Genomic DNA, 13073 nt, shown 5'->3' on the forward strand with positions numbered 1-13073 from the left:
CATTACTTAAGCTGAGAAGTATTTTAACATTTAACTATCTTCCAGTCCTAAGATAAGAAATAGTAACCTCTTCATTCCTCCCCAACCCTCTGTAAAACACACACACACACACACACAAGGAATTAAACCACAGGATGGGTAAGTGAATATAAAGTGCTCATAAATATAAGCTGGACCAAGACTTGGCATATTAAGATAAGGCCTGCAAGTAGAAAATTATTCACATGTTTATCTTTATATGCCAAAGGTTATTTGGTTACAACCTCTTAAAACATCTGGTTATGGTAATTTTTCTTTTGTCTAATGTGTTTTGTGTATGACTCAGTGTTACACAGTTAAGCAGTTTTCTTTTCAAACATACTTTTGTAATTAATGTTCTTTTAAAAAATACTACTGCTCAATATAGGGCTATAGTGTAGTATCTTATTACCCTTAATGTTTTCTATTTTTTTTTTTAAAACTTTTTTTTTTTTTTTTTTGGAGAAAAAATATTTTAAAAGCTTGTAGTAAACATTTTATATAAATGACAAAATGTATTCCTTGCTTTGTGGTCATTGCGTGACCAGACAGTAGAGTACTGGATTGTTCTAGGGTTTTACAGCTGCAAGGCAAAAGCATCTGCTCATTGCAAAGCCAGCATTGTTTAATTTTGACACTGACTTTTCCATGAGTCTTGTACCAAGCACTGGATTAGATGCCACTAAGATGAAATTTGTTTTAAGTTGCTCCCAAAGTGCAGCTGTTCCTATATACAGCCTTGTAGCTTAACCAAAACAGACAGACATAGGATCAATGAGAATCTTTGTACAGGGTCACCTCAGTAGGCTAGGGGGCCCCAGAGAATGTTAATGATATTATTTATCATGAATAACTGCAAAATTAGTTTCTGGGCTTATGTAATATCTATAACACAGCCCCTCCACTTTTAAAAGGAATAGAACTATTATTAAATATTTAGCTTTTTAAACTGGATTATCATGGCTAAGTATTAGAGTATCCCTGTATGCATTAGGCACTATTCTTCCACAATCAATTGCAAGAAAAATGATTAGTTTATTGGTCAGTAAAGTAGTGATTGACTGAAAATAAGACCTATTCTAAAATAGTTTGCTAAAATCTTGAAAAGTGGACATTTTTATAGAATGATAATTTTTCTTTAATGTTTCAAGTGAATGAAAAATGAAAGAGCACCTCACTTCCCAGGTTTCCTGGGATTGTGTGAATTTCTACCCAGCTGGTCCAAATTGATTGATACAGGGCCAAATATTTGTCTGCCTACATTTCAAAGTCTATAATTTGCTAATGAATTGTGGTAATAATCTTTCATCATACATGAAAGATTTAGCCAAACAATTTGCTAAGTATATATTTTGATCATAAAATTTCTGGACTTACACCAAGCTTTACATCTACTTTACAGCTAATGCATGGGGGTGGAGGGAGGGCAGTAGGAAAAATAATACTGAACATGGACACTTGATGGAAAAGAATGAAGGAAGCGTGAGGAAAGAAGGTACTTTGGAAAAGAATAATACTGGGAAAGTCCCATGAGTGACAGAGGAAAACCAATTCTATTTGTACTTAGAGTTCAAAATAGGATTTTAAAAAATGCCAGTACAGTTTTAGTCCGCAATATCCAGAAGTATATGGTATCCATTTAGATGAAGGCAAGGAAGGAATCTTTTTCTGTTTTGGCTACAGCTATTCCACACATCGATTATGATTATAATTTCCTAAAAACTTGATGCTGCAAAATCTAATGCCCACAAAGTTTAAGTAATTGAGGCATAATAATCAAAGACAAATGTTTATTGGGGTTGATTAAAAAGAATCTAATGAAGAAATAAATGTGATTTGACTAAATCTAGAAGAAGCTGAGACAGTAACCTAGTAAAGCTTTTGAAATGACTGTAGGCACCCAAGAGAACATTTTCTCCCTCCAAAACAAGGAAAGACTGTATAAAGGAAAATTCGGCTTGTGTCTGGGAGGATATGTAGCATTAAGTTACCTTTGCTTGGGAAAGTGTAAACCTTAATTTTTATGTATTTTGGGAGAGGAGCATAAGATATACTCCACAGGAAATCCAGGATTACACTATGGAATGAGAGAGCTAGGCAATGTTCAAAATAAGACTCTATCTTACACATGTAATACCTCTTCCATTGTTAGAAATCGAGGTGCCGTGATTTCTTATTTGACTTATGTAATTTGAATTGTTTTCAAGTTGTCCATGTGGAGAATCTTAAATAATATTGATAGAATTTCCCTTGCCTAGCCATATAATACCAAGTAGTTAAAAAAAAAAAAAAGACCAAGCACAGTGACTCACACCTGTAGTCCCAGCACTTTGGGAGGATGAGGTGAATGGGTGAATGGATCACCTGAGGTCAGGAGTTTGAGACCAGCCTGGCCAACATGGCAAAACCCTGTCTCTACTAAAAGTACAAAAATCAGCCAGGTGTGGTGGCAGGTGCCTGTAATCCCAGCTACTCAGAAGGCTGAGACAGAAGAATCACTTGAACCCAGAAGGTGGAGGTTGCAAGTGAGCCAAGATCTCGCCACTGCACTCCAGCCTGGGTGACAAGAGTGAGACTCCATCTCAAGGAACAAAAAGGAACTTTGTCTTATAGAGAGAAATCATATATATTATAAAGGAGATGGACCCTCCATTGTATAGATTTTAAAGATAAGCAACTCTAGAATTTTTATATACCTGTGGGACCTCTTAAATGTGTAGTTAAATGGCACATTTCCAGAGGATTAATTTGTATTCATTTATATAATTCCCCTTTTGTTCTCTGCTAGAAGTAAGCCTCCTTTAAATATTAGTACACTGGATGTCTAATCAAGATGGCACCATTGAACTATTTTTTTTTTTAGTGCAGTGGCGCAGTCTCGGCTCGCTGCAACCTCCACCTCCTAGGTTCAAGCGATTGTCGTGCCTCAGCCTCTTGAGTAGCTGGGATTACAGGTGCATGTAACCACGCCTGGCTAATTTTTGTATTTTTGGTAGAGATGGGGTTTCACCATGTTGGTCAGGTTGGTCTCGAACTCCTGACCTCAGATATCGGCTTGCCTTGGCCTCCCAAACTGCTGGGATTACAGGCTTGAGCCACTGTGCCCGGCCAACAATCTTTAAAGTATTTAGGAAAGTTAAGAATTTATGTTTAACTAGAGCTTTATTCAGATGAATAGAAAATTTTGTTTTACACATTGACTTTCTCAGCCTCTTCTATTTTGCTGACAGTTAAAAATCTATCAATTTAATACATGCCATAATTTTTTTTTGAGACAGTCTCACTCTATCGCCAAAGCTGGAATCCAGTAGCACTGTCTCAGCTCCCTGCAGCCTCAGCCTCTTGGGTTTAAGCAGTTCTCCACTTCAGCCTCCCGCATAGCTGGGACTACAGGTGCCCACCACTACGCCCAGTTAATTTTTTTTTTTTTTTTTTTTTTTTTGTATTTTTTTGGTAGAGATGGGGTTTCACCATGTTGGCCAGGCTAGTCTTGAGCTCCAGACCTCAGGTGATCCACCCGCCTCGGCCTCCCAAAGTGCTGGGATTACAGGCGTGAGCTAGCAAGCCTGACCTACTTGCCGTAATTTTTTGTAGGTATATTGTTATCACATTATGGTAGTTACTATAGCAAATACTTAATAAAGTTTTGGTTTGGAAACCTTTGTGGGTTTTTTTTTTCCTGGCTATAGTATTATAGAAGAGATCCATAATCATTACTATGAAGGAAAACTTATAATGAAAATCACATTTAAATAAAATTAATTATAAGTGAGATAATTAGTAAGATTCCTGATTTTTTTAATGAAAACTCAATTTCAAAAGCAAATATTAGAGTTATAGGTTATGTATACGAAATTCAAAATATGCTGTTAGCATTTGTTTCTAGTCCTTTTGGTGTTCTCTTATCAAAGGCACATTATATTTACATGCCTGCCTTTGCCTAATGAAAATGAGAAATAAATTCCTCCTAATAGGTATGTTTATAAGTCCTATAATAATCGTCATCATAAGAAAAGCGTGTCATTTAAATATCAGTTCATTGCTGTTGAATTGGGAGATGTTTCCCTTATTCTTCATATCGTAAATAAGGAAATCTTAAGACATTTTTAAAGGCTGCTATTTTTTTGCTGGTCAGTTTTTTAATAATGACATTTATACATATAGATTACTTTGCTTGAAATTTGAAGTATCAGAAATATAGTAAATATCTTAAGAGTCTTGATTTCTGTTGATAATTATTTCAAATATTGATTCTAAAATTTGGTGATTATGTGGGAATTTAGAAATCTCATGTGCTTCAAGTGAACCATTTATGTGGGTGTGTGAGAGAGAGGGTGTGTGCTGGTCTATAGGCAGTGACTGTATAATTAAATGTGTAAATATGTTGCTATGAAATGTAAGTAATCTTTTAATCCTTAGGGTATTACTTAAAAGGCTCAGGGTTGAAATAGAGTTTTCTGTTGCCATGGTGTTTGAATTTCTATAAATCAGTGTCTTTTTAATGAATGATAAGGAATTTTATTTTTTATCTTAAAGTAGACTTTTACCTTATATGCATATGCTACAAAAGATTGTAAAAGTAAATTATATATCCATAACAAGGCTTTCTAATATGTGAGATTTTATAATATTGAGAGATAATAAATGTAAATGGTACAATTTGATGTCATTAGCTTTACTTGTAGTAAGTGAATTAAAATTCCATATGGACGTTAAGACTGTGGAACCAGCATAAGGACAGACAGATAGATCAGTGCACTAAAACTGAGAACCTAGAAAGAAACCCTTACATTTATGGGCAATTAATTTTCAGCAAGATTACCAAGAAAATTCAACATATGGTGCTGGGACAACTGGATATCTACATGCAAAAGAATGAAATTGGACTGTTCCCTCACACCAGACAGAAACAAAAATTAACTCAAATCACAGATCCAAATCTAAGACTTAAAACTATAAACCTCATAGAAGAAAACAGGAAAATTTTCATGGTTTTGGGTTAGGTAATGGTTTCTCAGACAGGACACTAAAACCAGAAACAAGGACAAATAGGTTATTTGAACTTTATCAAAATTAAAAACTTTAGTGCCTCAGAGGGCATCATCAGTAAAATGACAGTTTACAGAATGGAAGAAAAACAAATCGTATATTGATAAGAGACTTGTATCTAGGATATATAAAGAACTCTTACAACTCAATAATAAAAAGACAAATAATCTAATTGAAAATTGGCAAAGATCTGAATAGACATTTCTCAGGAGAAGATATGCAAACAGCCAGTAAGCAAATGAAAAGTTGCCCAACATCTTTAGTCATTAGGGAAATGCAAATAAAAAATCCAAAGAAATTGAAATCAGTGTGTTAAAGAGATATCTGCATTCCAGTATTCATTGAAGTATTGTTCACAATAAGCAAGATATGGAAGCAATCTAAGTGTTCATCAATGAATAAATGGATAGAGATCATGTGGTATATATTAATATATACAACAGAATACTATTCAGCCTTTAAAAAGAAGAAAATTCTGTCATTTAGAACAACATGGGAAGACATGGAGGACAGTATGCTAAGTGAATAAACATGATCTCACTTATATATAGATTCTAGAAAAGTTGAACTCATAGAAGTAGAGAGGATAATGGTGATTACCAGAGGCTGTTGGTGGGGTGTGGACAAGTAGGAATGAGGAAAGCAGAGATGTTGGTTGAAGGGTGCAGAGTTTCAGTTTGACAGGAGGAATAAATTTTAATCATCTTTTGTACAGCAGAGTGACTATATGTAGTAATGTGTTATATATTTCAAAATTGCTAAAAGATTAGAATTTAAATGTTCCCACCACACACACACACACACACACGCAAAAAAAAAAAAAAAAAAAAAGGCACGGTAAATACTTCAAGTACTGGATATGTGGGGGTTGTTGTTGTTTTCTTACCCAGGCCGCAGTGCAGTGGCACAAACAAGGCTCACTGCAGGCTCAAACTCCTGGGTTCCATTGATCCTCCCATCTCAGCCACCTGAGTAGATGGGACTACAGGTATGTGCCATGATGCCCAGCTAATTTTTGTATTTTTTGTAGAGATGAGGTTTCACCATGTTGCCCAGGCTGGTCTGATACACCTAGGCTCAAGTGATCTGCCTGCCTGGAGTGCTGGGATTACAGGTGTCAGCCACCATATTGGCCTGCTGGATATGCTAATCAGCTTGATTTAATCATTTCACAGTATATACATATATCAAAACATCACTTTGTACCCCATAAATGTATACAATTATTATATGTCAATTAAAGAAAAATGGCCAGATGCGGTGGCTCACGCCTGTAATCCCAGCACTTTGGGAAGCCGAGGCAGGCGGATCACCTGAGGTCGGGAGTTTGAGACCAGCCTGACCAACATGGAGAAAACCCGTCTCTACTAAAAATACAAAATTAGCCAGGCGTGGTGGTGCATGCCTGTAATCCCAGCTACTTGGGAGGCTGAGGCAAGAGAATCGCTTGAACCCAGGAGGTGGAGGTTGCGGTGAGCCGAGATCACGCCATTGCACTCCACCCTGGGCAACAAGAGAGAAACTCCATCTCAGAAAAAGAAAAAAGCAAATTGAACTACCCCTTCACACAACTAGGATGGCTAGAATTTTAAAAGGTAGGCTGTATGCGGTGGTTCATGCTGGTAATCCCAGCACTTTGGGAGGCCAAGGCCAGCAGATCACTTGAGGTCAGAAGTTTCAGACCAGCCTGGGCAACATGGTGAAACCCCATTTCTACTAATGACACAAAAGTGAACTGGACGTTGTGGTGCATGCCTGTAGTCTCAGCTACTGGGGAGGCTGAGGCAAGAGAATCACTTGAACCTGAGAGGTAGAGGCTGCAGTGAGATCACAGCACTGCACTCCAGCCTGGGCGACAGAGTCAAACTGTTTGAAAAAAAAAAAAAAAAAAGGCAACAGTGACAAGTGTTGTATTGGCAAGGATGTTGAGAAATGAGAACTATTACACATTGTTGGTGGGATTATAACATAATCTAGTAGCTGTGGAAAAAGTTTGATAGTTCCTCAACATGTTAAACATAGTTACCATCTGTCTGACCCAGCAATTCTACTCCTAGCTATATAACAAGAGAATTGAAAACATACATCCACCCAAAAATGTGTATGTGAATATTTATAGTAGATGGTTCATAATAGCCAAAATGTAGAAGTCCATTAATGAATGAATGGATAAACAAAGTGTGGTATATCCATGCAATGGAATATTTTCAGTCATAAAAATATGGAACGAAATACAGATACGTATGACAACGTTAATGAACCTTAAAAGCATGCTAAATGAAAGAAACTAGACACAAAAAGCCACATATTGTATAATTAACGTTTATATCAAACGCCCAGAGTAGGCAAGTCTCTGGGACATCTGGCTGGAGGGAAGGGAAAATAGGTGATGATTGCTATTGGGTTTGAATTTTGTTGTTTTGTTTTACGTTTCATTAATAATAAGTTATGTAGCACAATGCCTTTTAAATATTAAACTTCTTCAAATAATTATTTTCTTTGTATGCAACAGTTTTTTGTTGTTGTTGTTGTTGTTGCTTGCTTGTTTGTTTTTGAGACAGAATCTTGCTCTGTCACCCAGGCTGGAGTGCAGTGGCGCGATCTCAGCTCACTGCAACTTCCACCTCCCAGGTTCAAGTGATTCTCCTGCATCAGCCTTCCGAGGAGCTGGGATTACAGACGCACACCACCACACCCAGCTAATTGTTTTATTTTTAGTAGAGAGGGTTTCACCATGTTGGCCAGGCCAGTCTTGAACTCCTGACCTCATGATTGCCCACCTTGGCCTCCCAAAGTGCTGGAATTACAGGTGTGAGCCACCACGCCCAGCCATTATGCAACAATTTTATATAAGAAATGTAATTTAGGCCGGGCGCGGTGGCTCAAGCATGTAATCCAGCACTTTGGGAGGCGAGACGGGCGGATCACAGGTCCAGGAGATCGAGACCAGCCTGGCTAAACACGGGAAACCCGTCTCTACTAAAAATACAAAAAACTAGCCGGGCGAGGTGGCGGGCGCCTGTAGCCCAGCTACTTGGGGGCGGAGGCAGGAGAATGGCGCGACCCCGGGAGGCGGAGCCTTGCCGTGAGCTGAGATCCGGCCATTGCACTCCAGCCCGGGCGACAGAGCGAGCTCCGTCTCAAAAAAAAAAAAAAAAAAAAAAAAAAAAAAAAAAAAAAAGAAAGTAATTTAAACACTGCACAATGATCTTCCTATGTATACTGTAGAGTGTTTAATAAACATGGAGAGTCTGTGTAAATCTTAATGTTTAATGGGTACAAATTTGTTTTTGTTGTATTACCTCTACCTACATAGGCTAATTTTCAGAATTCTAAAATAAAGTAACAGAAAATACAACAGCATATTTTTAAGGTTCATCTGTGTTGCACATGTAATCTGTATTTTATTCCTTTTTTAAGACTGAACGATATTCCATTGTATGGATATACCACATTTTTGTTCGTTAATTCCACCTTTTGGCTATTATGAATAATGCTGTGAATATTCATATACATGTTTTTGTTTAGACATACTGTTTTTTTTGTTTGTTTTTTTTTGTTGTTGTTGTTGAGACAGAGTCTTGCTCTGTCGCCCAGGCTGGAGTGCAGTGGCGCAATCTCGGCTCACTGCAAGCTCCACCTCCCAGGTCCATGCCATTCTCTTGCCTCAGCCTCCAGAGCAGCTGGGACCACAGGCGCCTGCCACCACACCCAGCCAATTTTTTGTATGTTTAGTAGAGACAGGGTTTCACCGTGTTAGCCAGGATGGTCTTGATCTCCTGACCTCGTGATCCACCTGCCTCAGCCTCCCAAAGTGCTGAGATTACAGGAGTGAGCCACTGTGCCCGGCCTGGACATATGTTTTCAATTCTCTTGTTATATCTAGGAGTAGAATTGCTGTGTCAGATGGTAACTTTACTATATATATGATTTTTTTCTGTGTTTTACCAATTGTAGTAAAATATACATAACAAAATTTAGCATTTTAACCATTTTTACATATATAGTTCAGTTACATCAAGTAACATTCACATTCTCTTGCAACCATCACTTTAATCCATTTTCAAAACCTTTTTTGTCTTTACAAACTAAAACTCTGTACCCATTAAACAGCAACTCTCTATTCCCCTTTGCCTCTAGCTCCTAGCCAACCACGACTCTACTTTCTGTCAAATTCTTAATCTGACCACCCTAGGTATTTCATAAAGTGGAATCATACAGTATGTGGCCCTTTGTATCTGGCTTATTTCACTTTACTTACTGTTTTCAAGGTTCATTCATGTTGTAGCACATGATAGAATTTTATTTTGTTTTATTTTATTTTAGTTACGTTACGTTACGTTACGTTATTTTGAGATAGAGTTTCGCTCTTGTTGCCCAGGCTGGAGTGCAATGGCATGATCTTGGCTCACCGCAACCTCCGCCTCCCAGGTTCAAGTGATTCTCCTGCCTCAGCCTCTCAAGTAGCTGGGATTACAGGCATGTGCCACCACACCCAGCTAATTTTGTATTTTTCGTAGAGACAGGGTTTTTCCATGTTGGTCAGGCTGGTCTCAAACTCCCGACCTCAGGTGATCCACCCACCTCAGCCTCCCAAAGTACTGAGATTACAGGCATGAGCCACCGCGCCTGGCCAGACTTTTAGTTTTTTTAAGGCTGAATAATATTCTATCATATGTAAGTACCACATTTTCTTTATTCATTAACGCACTGATAGACCGTTGGGTTGTTTCCACCTTTTGAGTATTGTGAATAATGCTGCTATAAACATTGGTGTGCAAATACATCTTCAAGGTCCTGCTTTCATTTCTATTATGTATATACCCAAGAATTGGGATTGCTGAATCATACGGTAATTCTGTGTTTAAGTTTTTGAGGAACACATTTCCACAGTGAATATACCATTTTACATTTCCTCCAGCAACACAGAATGGTTTCCATTTCTCCACGTACTAACCAATACTTGTTATTTTCTGTTTTACTTTCTTTTATTTATTTTGTTTTGAGACAGAGTCTCGCTCTGTTGCCCAGGCTGGAGTGCCTGGCAGCTCTGCCTCCCGGGTTCACAGTGTTCTCCTGCCTCAGCCTCCCGAGTAGCTGGGACTACAGGCGCCCGCCACCACGCCTAGCTAATTTTTTGTATTTTTAGTAGAGATGGAGTTTCACCGTGTTAGCCAGGATGGTCTCGATCTCCTGACCTCGTGATCTGCCTGCCTTGGCCTCCCAAAGTGCTGGGATTACAGGAATGAGCTACCGCGTGTTTTATTTTTTTAGAATAGCCATTCTAATGGAGATAAAGTGGTATCTCGTGGATCTGGTTTGCATTTTCATAATGGCTAGTGATTTTGAGCATCACTTCTTTTTTTTTTTTTTTTTTTCCTTTGAGATGGAGTCTTGCTCTGTTGCCCAGGCTGGAGTAGGATCTTGGCTCACTGCAACCTCTGCCTCCCAGGTTCAAGCAGTTCTCCCACCTCAGCCTCTCAAGTAGCTGGGATTACAGGTGCATGCCCCATGCCTAGCTAATTTTTGTATTTTTAGTAGAGGCAGGGTTTTACCATGTTGGCCAGGCTGGTCTCAAACTCTTGATCTCAGGTGATCCACCTGCCTCAGCCTCCCAAAGTGCTGGGATTACAGGCCTGAGCCACCGCGCCCGGCCAATTTTGAGCATCATTTTGTGTGTTTATGGACCATTTGTATTTTATATATCTTCTTTGGAGGAATTTTTTTGCAAATCCTTTGCCCTTTTTTTTGGTTGGGTTTTTTTTTTTTTTTTTTTTTTTTTTTTTTTTTTTTTAGAGTGCTGAAACATTCTGGAATTGATTAAGGTGGTTGTATGACTTTGTGAATATATTGAAAACCACTGAGTTGTACATTGGAACATAAAAAGGAAACTAAATATGAAATGGAGAACTGAGGGCTTATAAGACAGCTACACATACAAAATTAAAAATTACTCCGAAAATGAAAACTAAAGAATTGGGAATTATGTCACTTGAATAAAATATAAAAATACCAAGTTTCAGGTCAGGCACGATGGCTCATTCCTGTAATCCCAGCACTTTGGGAGGCCGAGGTGGACGGATCACCTGAGGTCAGGAATTCGGGTCCAGCCTGGTCAACATGACAAACCCCCGTCTCTGCTAAAAATGCAAAAATTAGCTGGGCATGGTGGCACTCGTCTGTAATCCTGGCTACTCAGGAAGCTGAGGCATAAGAATCGCTTGAACCCGGGAGACAGAGGTTGCAGTGAGCCAAGATTGAACCACTGCACTCTAGTGTGGGTGACAGAATGAGGTGCTGTGTAAAAAAAACCCAAAAAACAAAAACAGGTTTCAATATACCAATGTTTGCCAAGAGTTTAAAGAACTCTTTTTGAGATACTGCCTAGGGGTTTTTCCTTTCTATTGAAGTTAAACCAAGAAAAAATAGACTTTGTGATGTTGGAGACAGTTTTCTTGAGTTTGATATTAAGCACTGGATAGTTTTATGAAACCATAGTTTATACATGTTCCTCCCCTCCCCTCTGCTCCTTTCCCCTCCCCTTCCCCTTTTTGAGATGGAGTTTCGCTCTTGTTGCCCAGCCTGGAGTGCAATGGTGTGATCTTGACTCACCGCACCTTCCGCCTCCCAGGTTCAAGTGACTCTCCTGCCTCAGCCTCCCAAGTAGCTGGGATTACAGGCATTCGCCACCAAGCCCAGCTAATTTTGTATTTTTAGTAGGGACGGGGTTTATCCATGTTGGTTAGGCTGGTCTCGATCTCCTGGCCTCAGGTGATCTGCCTGCCTTGGCCTCCCAAAGTGCTGGGATTACAGGTGTGAGCCACTTGGCCGAGCCTCTGTTACATTTTTTAAAGGGGACATATTTCTACTCTGTTTCCGACTATTAGATGGCAGTTATGTTGCACTAGTAGAATAGCATTTCAAGTGGGTTAATTCCAACTTTTCTAGGTTATAACATGGACAGTGGTACTATTATTGGATACTGTTTACATTATCATACAGAGTTTCTGTAACCTTGCATAGTGCTTCCATCAGTACTTTTCTGTTACTATAATGTAGCGGAAGTGTATTTGAGCAGGGAATGAATAGTTTAGGGAATAAAGATATTAATTAGCCTGTTCATATTCTCAATGGGGAAATTATCATATATCATTTATATTTCCAGTTGAGATCCATTAGAAAGGAGAATGGTTTTTACTTCATAGTAATTTGAGTGTATTTCTGGGCAAAATTTGCTAGTCGATGGTATTCTAGTTGCTGACCTTGAAAGTTCATGCCAACTTCATTGAGGGGAAAGAGAAGGAAGCTTCATGTTGAGTTAACATTTTATACTTTTCAACTCCTTTCCCCAACCTTAGTTCATTTGATTCTTAAAGTATCTACTAGTGTCAGTAGCTGTACACTTGTACACATATAGCTGAACAAGATGAAAATGGCATCTCGTGGCTGTGCAACACAATGGTCCTGGTGATGGTGTTAATATAGGACTTGATAGTCAACTCTTCTTGCTATATAAACAGAGGTACTGATACAGAGGATAGGTTAAGTAGTACTCAAGAGTTCACAATAAGATCATTGCTTTTCCCTATTTTATGATTTGTAGTGCTTTCTGTGATCCCATTTCCTAAATCTTCCATTAGCTATACTATACTATACTATACTATACTATACTATACTATACTATACTATACTATCTACTATACTATATACTATAACAGTAGTTTACCTCACCCTCCTTCCATCTCACTACTTGGACTCTTTCTTTGTCAGTAAAGTTAGCATAACAGTAGGAACACTTCCCTGACAGATGTTGTTTGTGAGAATGGAAGTGAGACAGTGTAGGTGAATACAACTTTATTAACTCTAGAATACTTTTTTTAGAAGTTATTTGTCTTTCCATGTACCTCAGATTTTACCAACTGATATTTACTTACCTGCCTCTGAACACATAAATTTTTTAAAAGGATGTGATTTCTTGCTCATGTAGTTCCCTCAGCTCTTCTCCC

Source organism: Rhinopithecus bieti, unplaced genomic scaffold (assembly GCF_001698545.2).
Source record: "Rhinopithecus bieti isolate Rb0 unplaced genomic scaffold, ASM169854v2 scaffold_53602, whole genome shotgun sequence".
NCBI classification, from domain to species: Eukaryota; Metazoa; Chordata; class Mammalia; order Primates; family Cercopithecidae; genus Rhinopithecus; species Rhinopithecus bieti.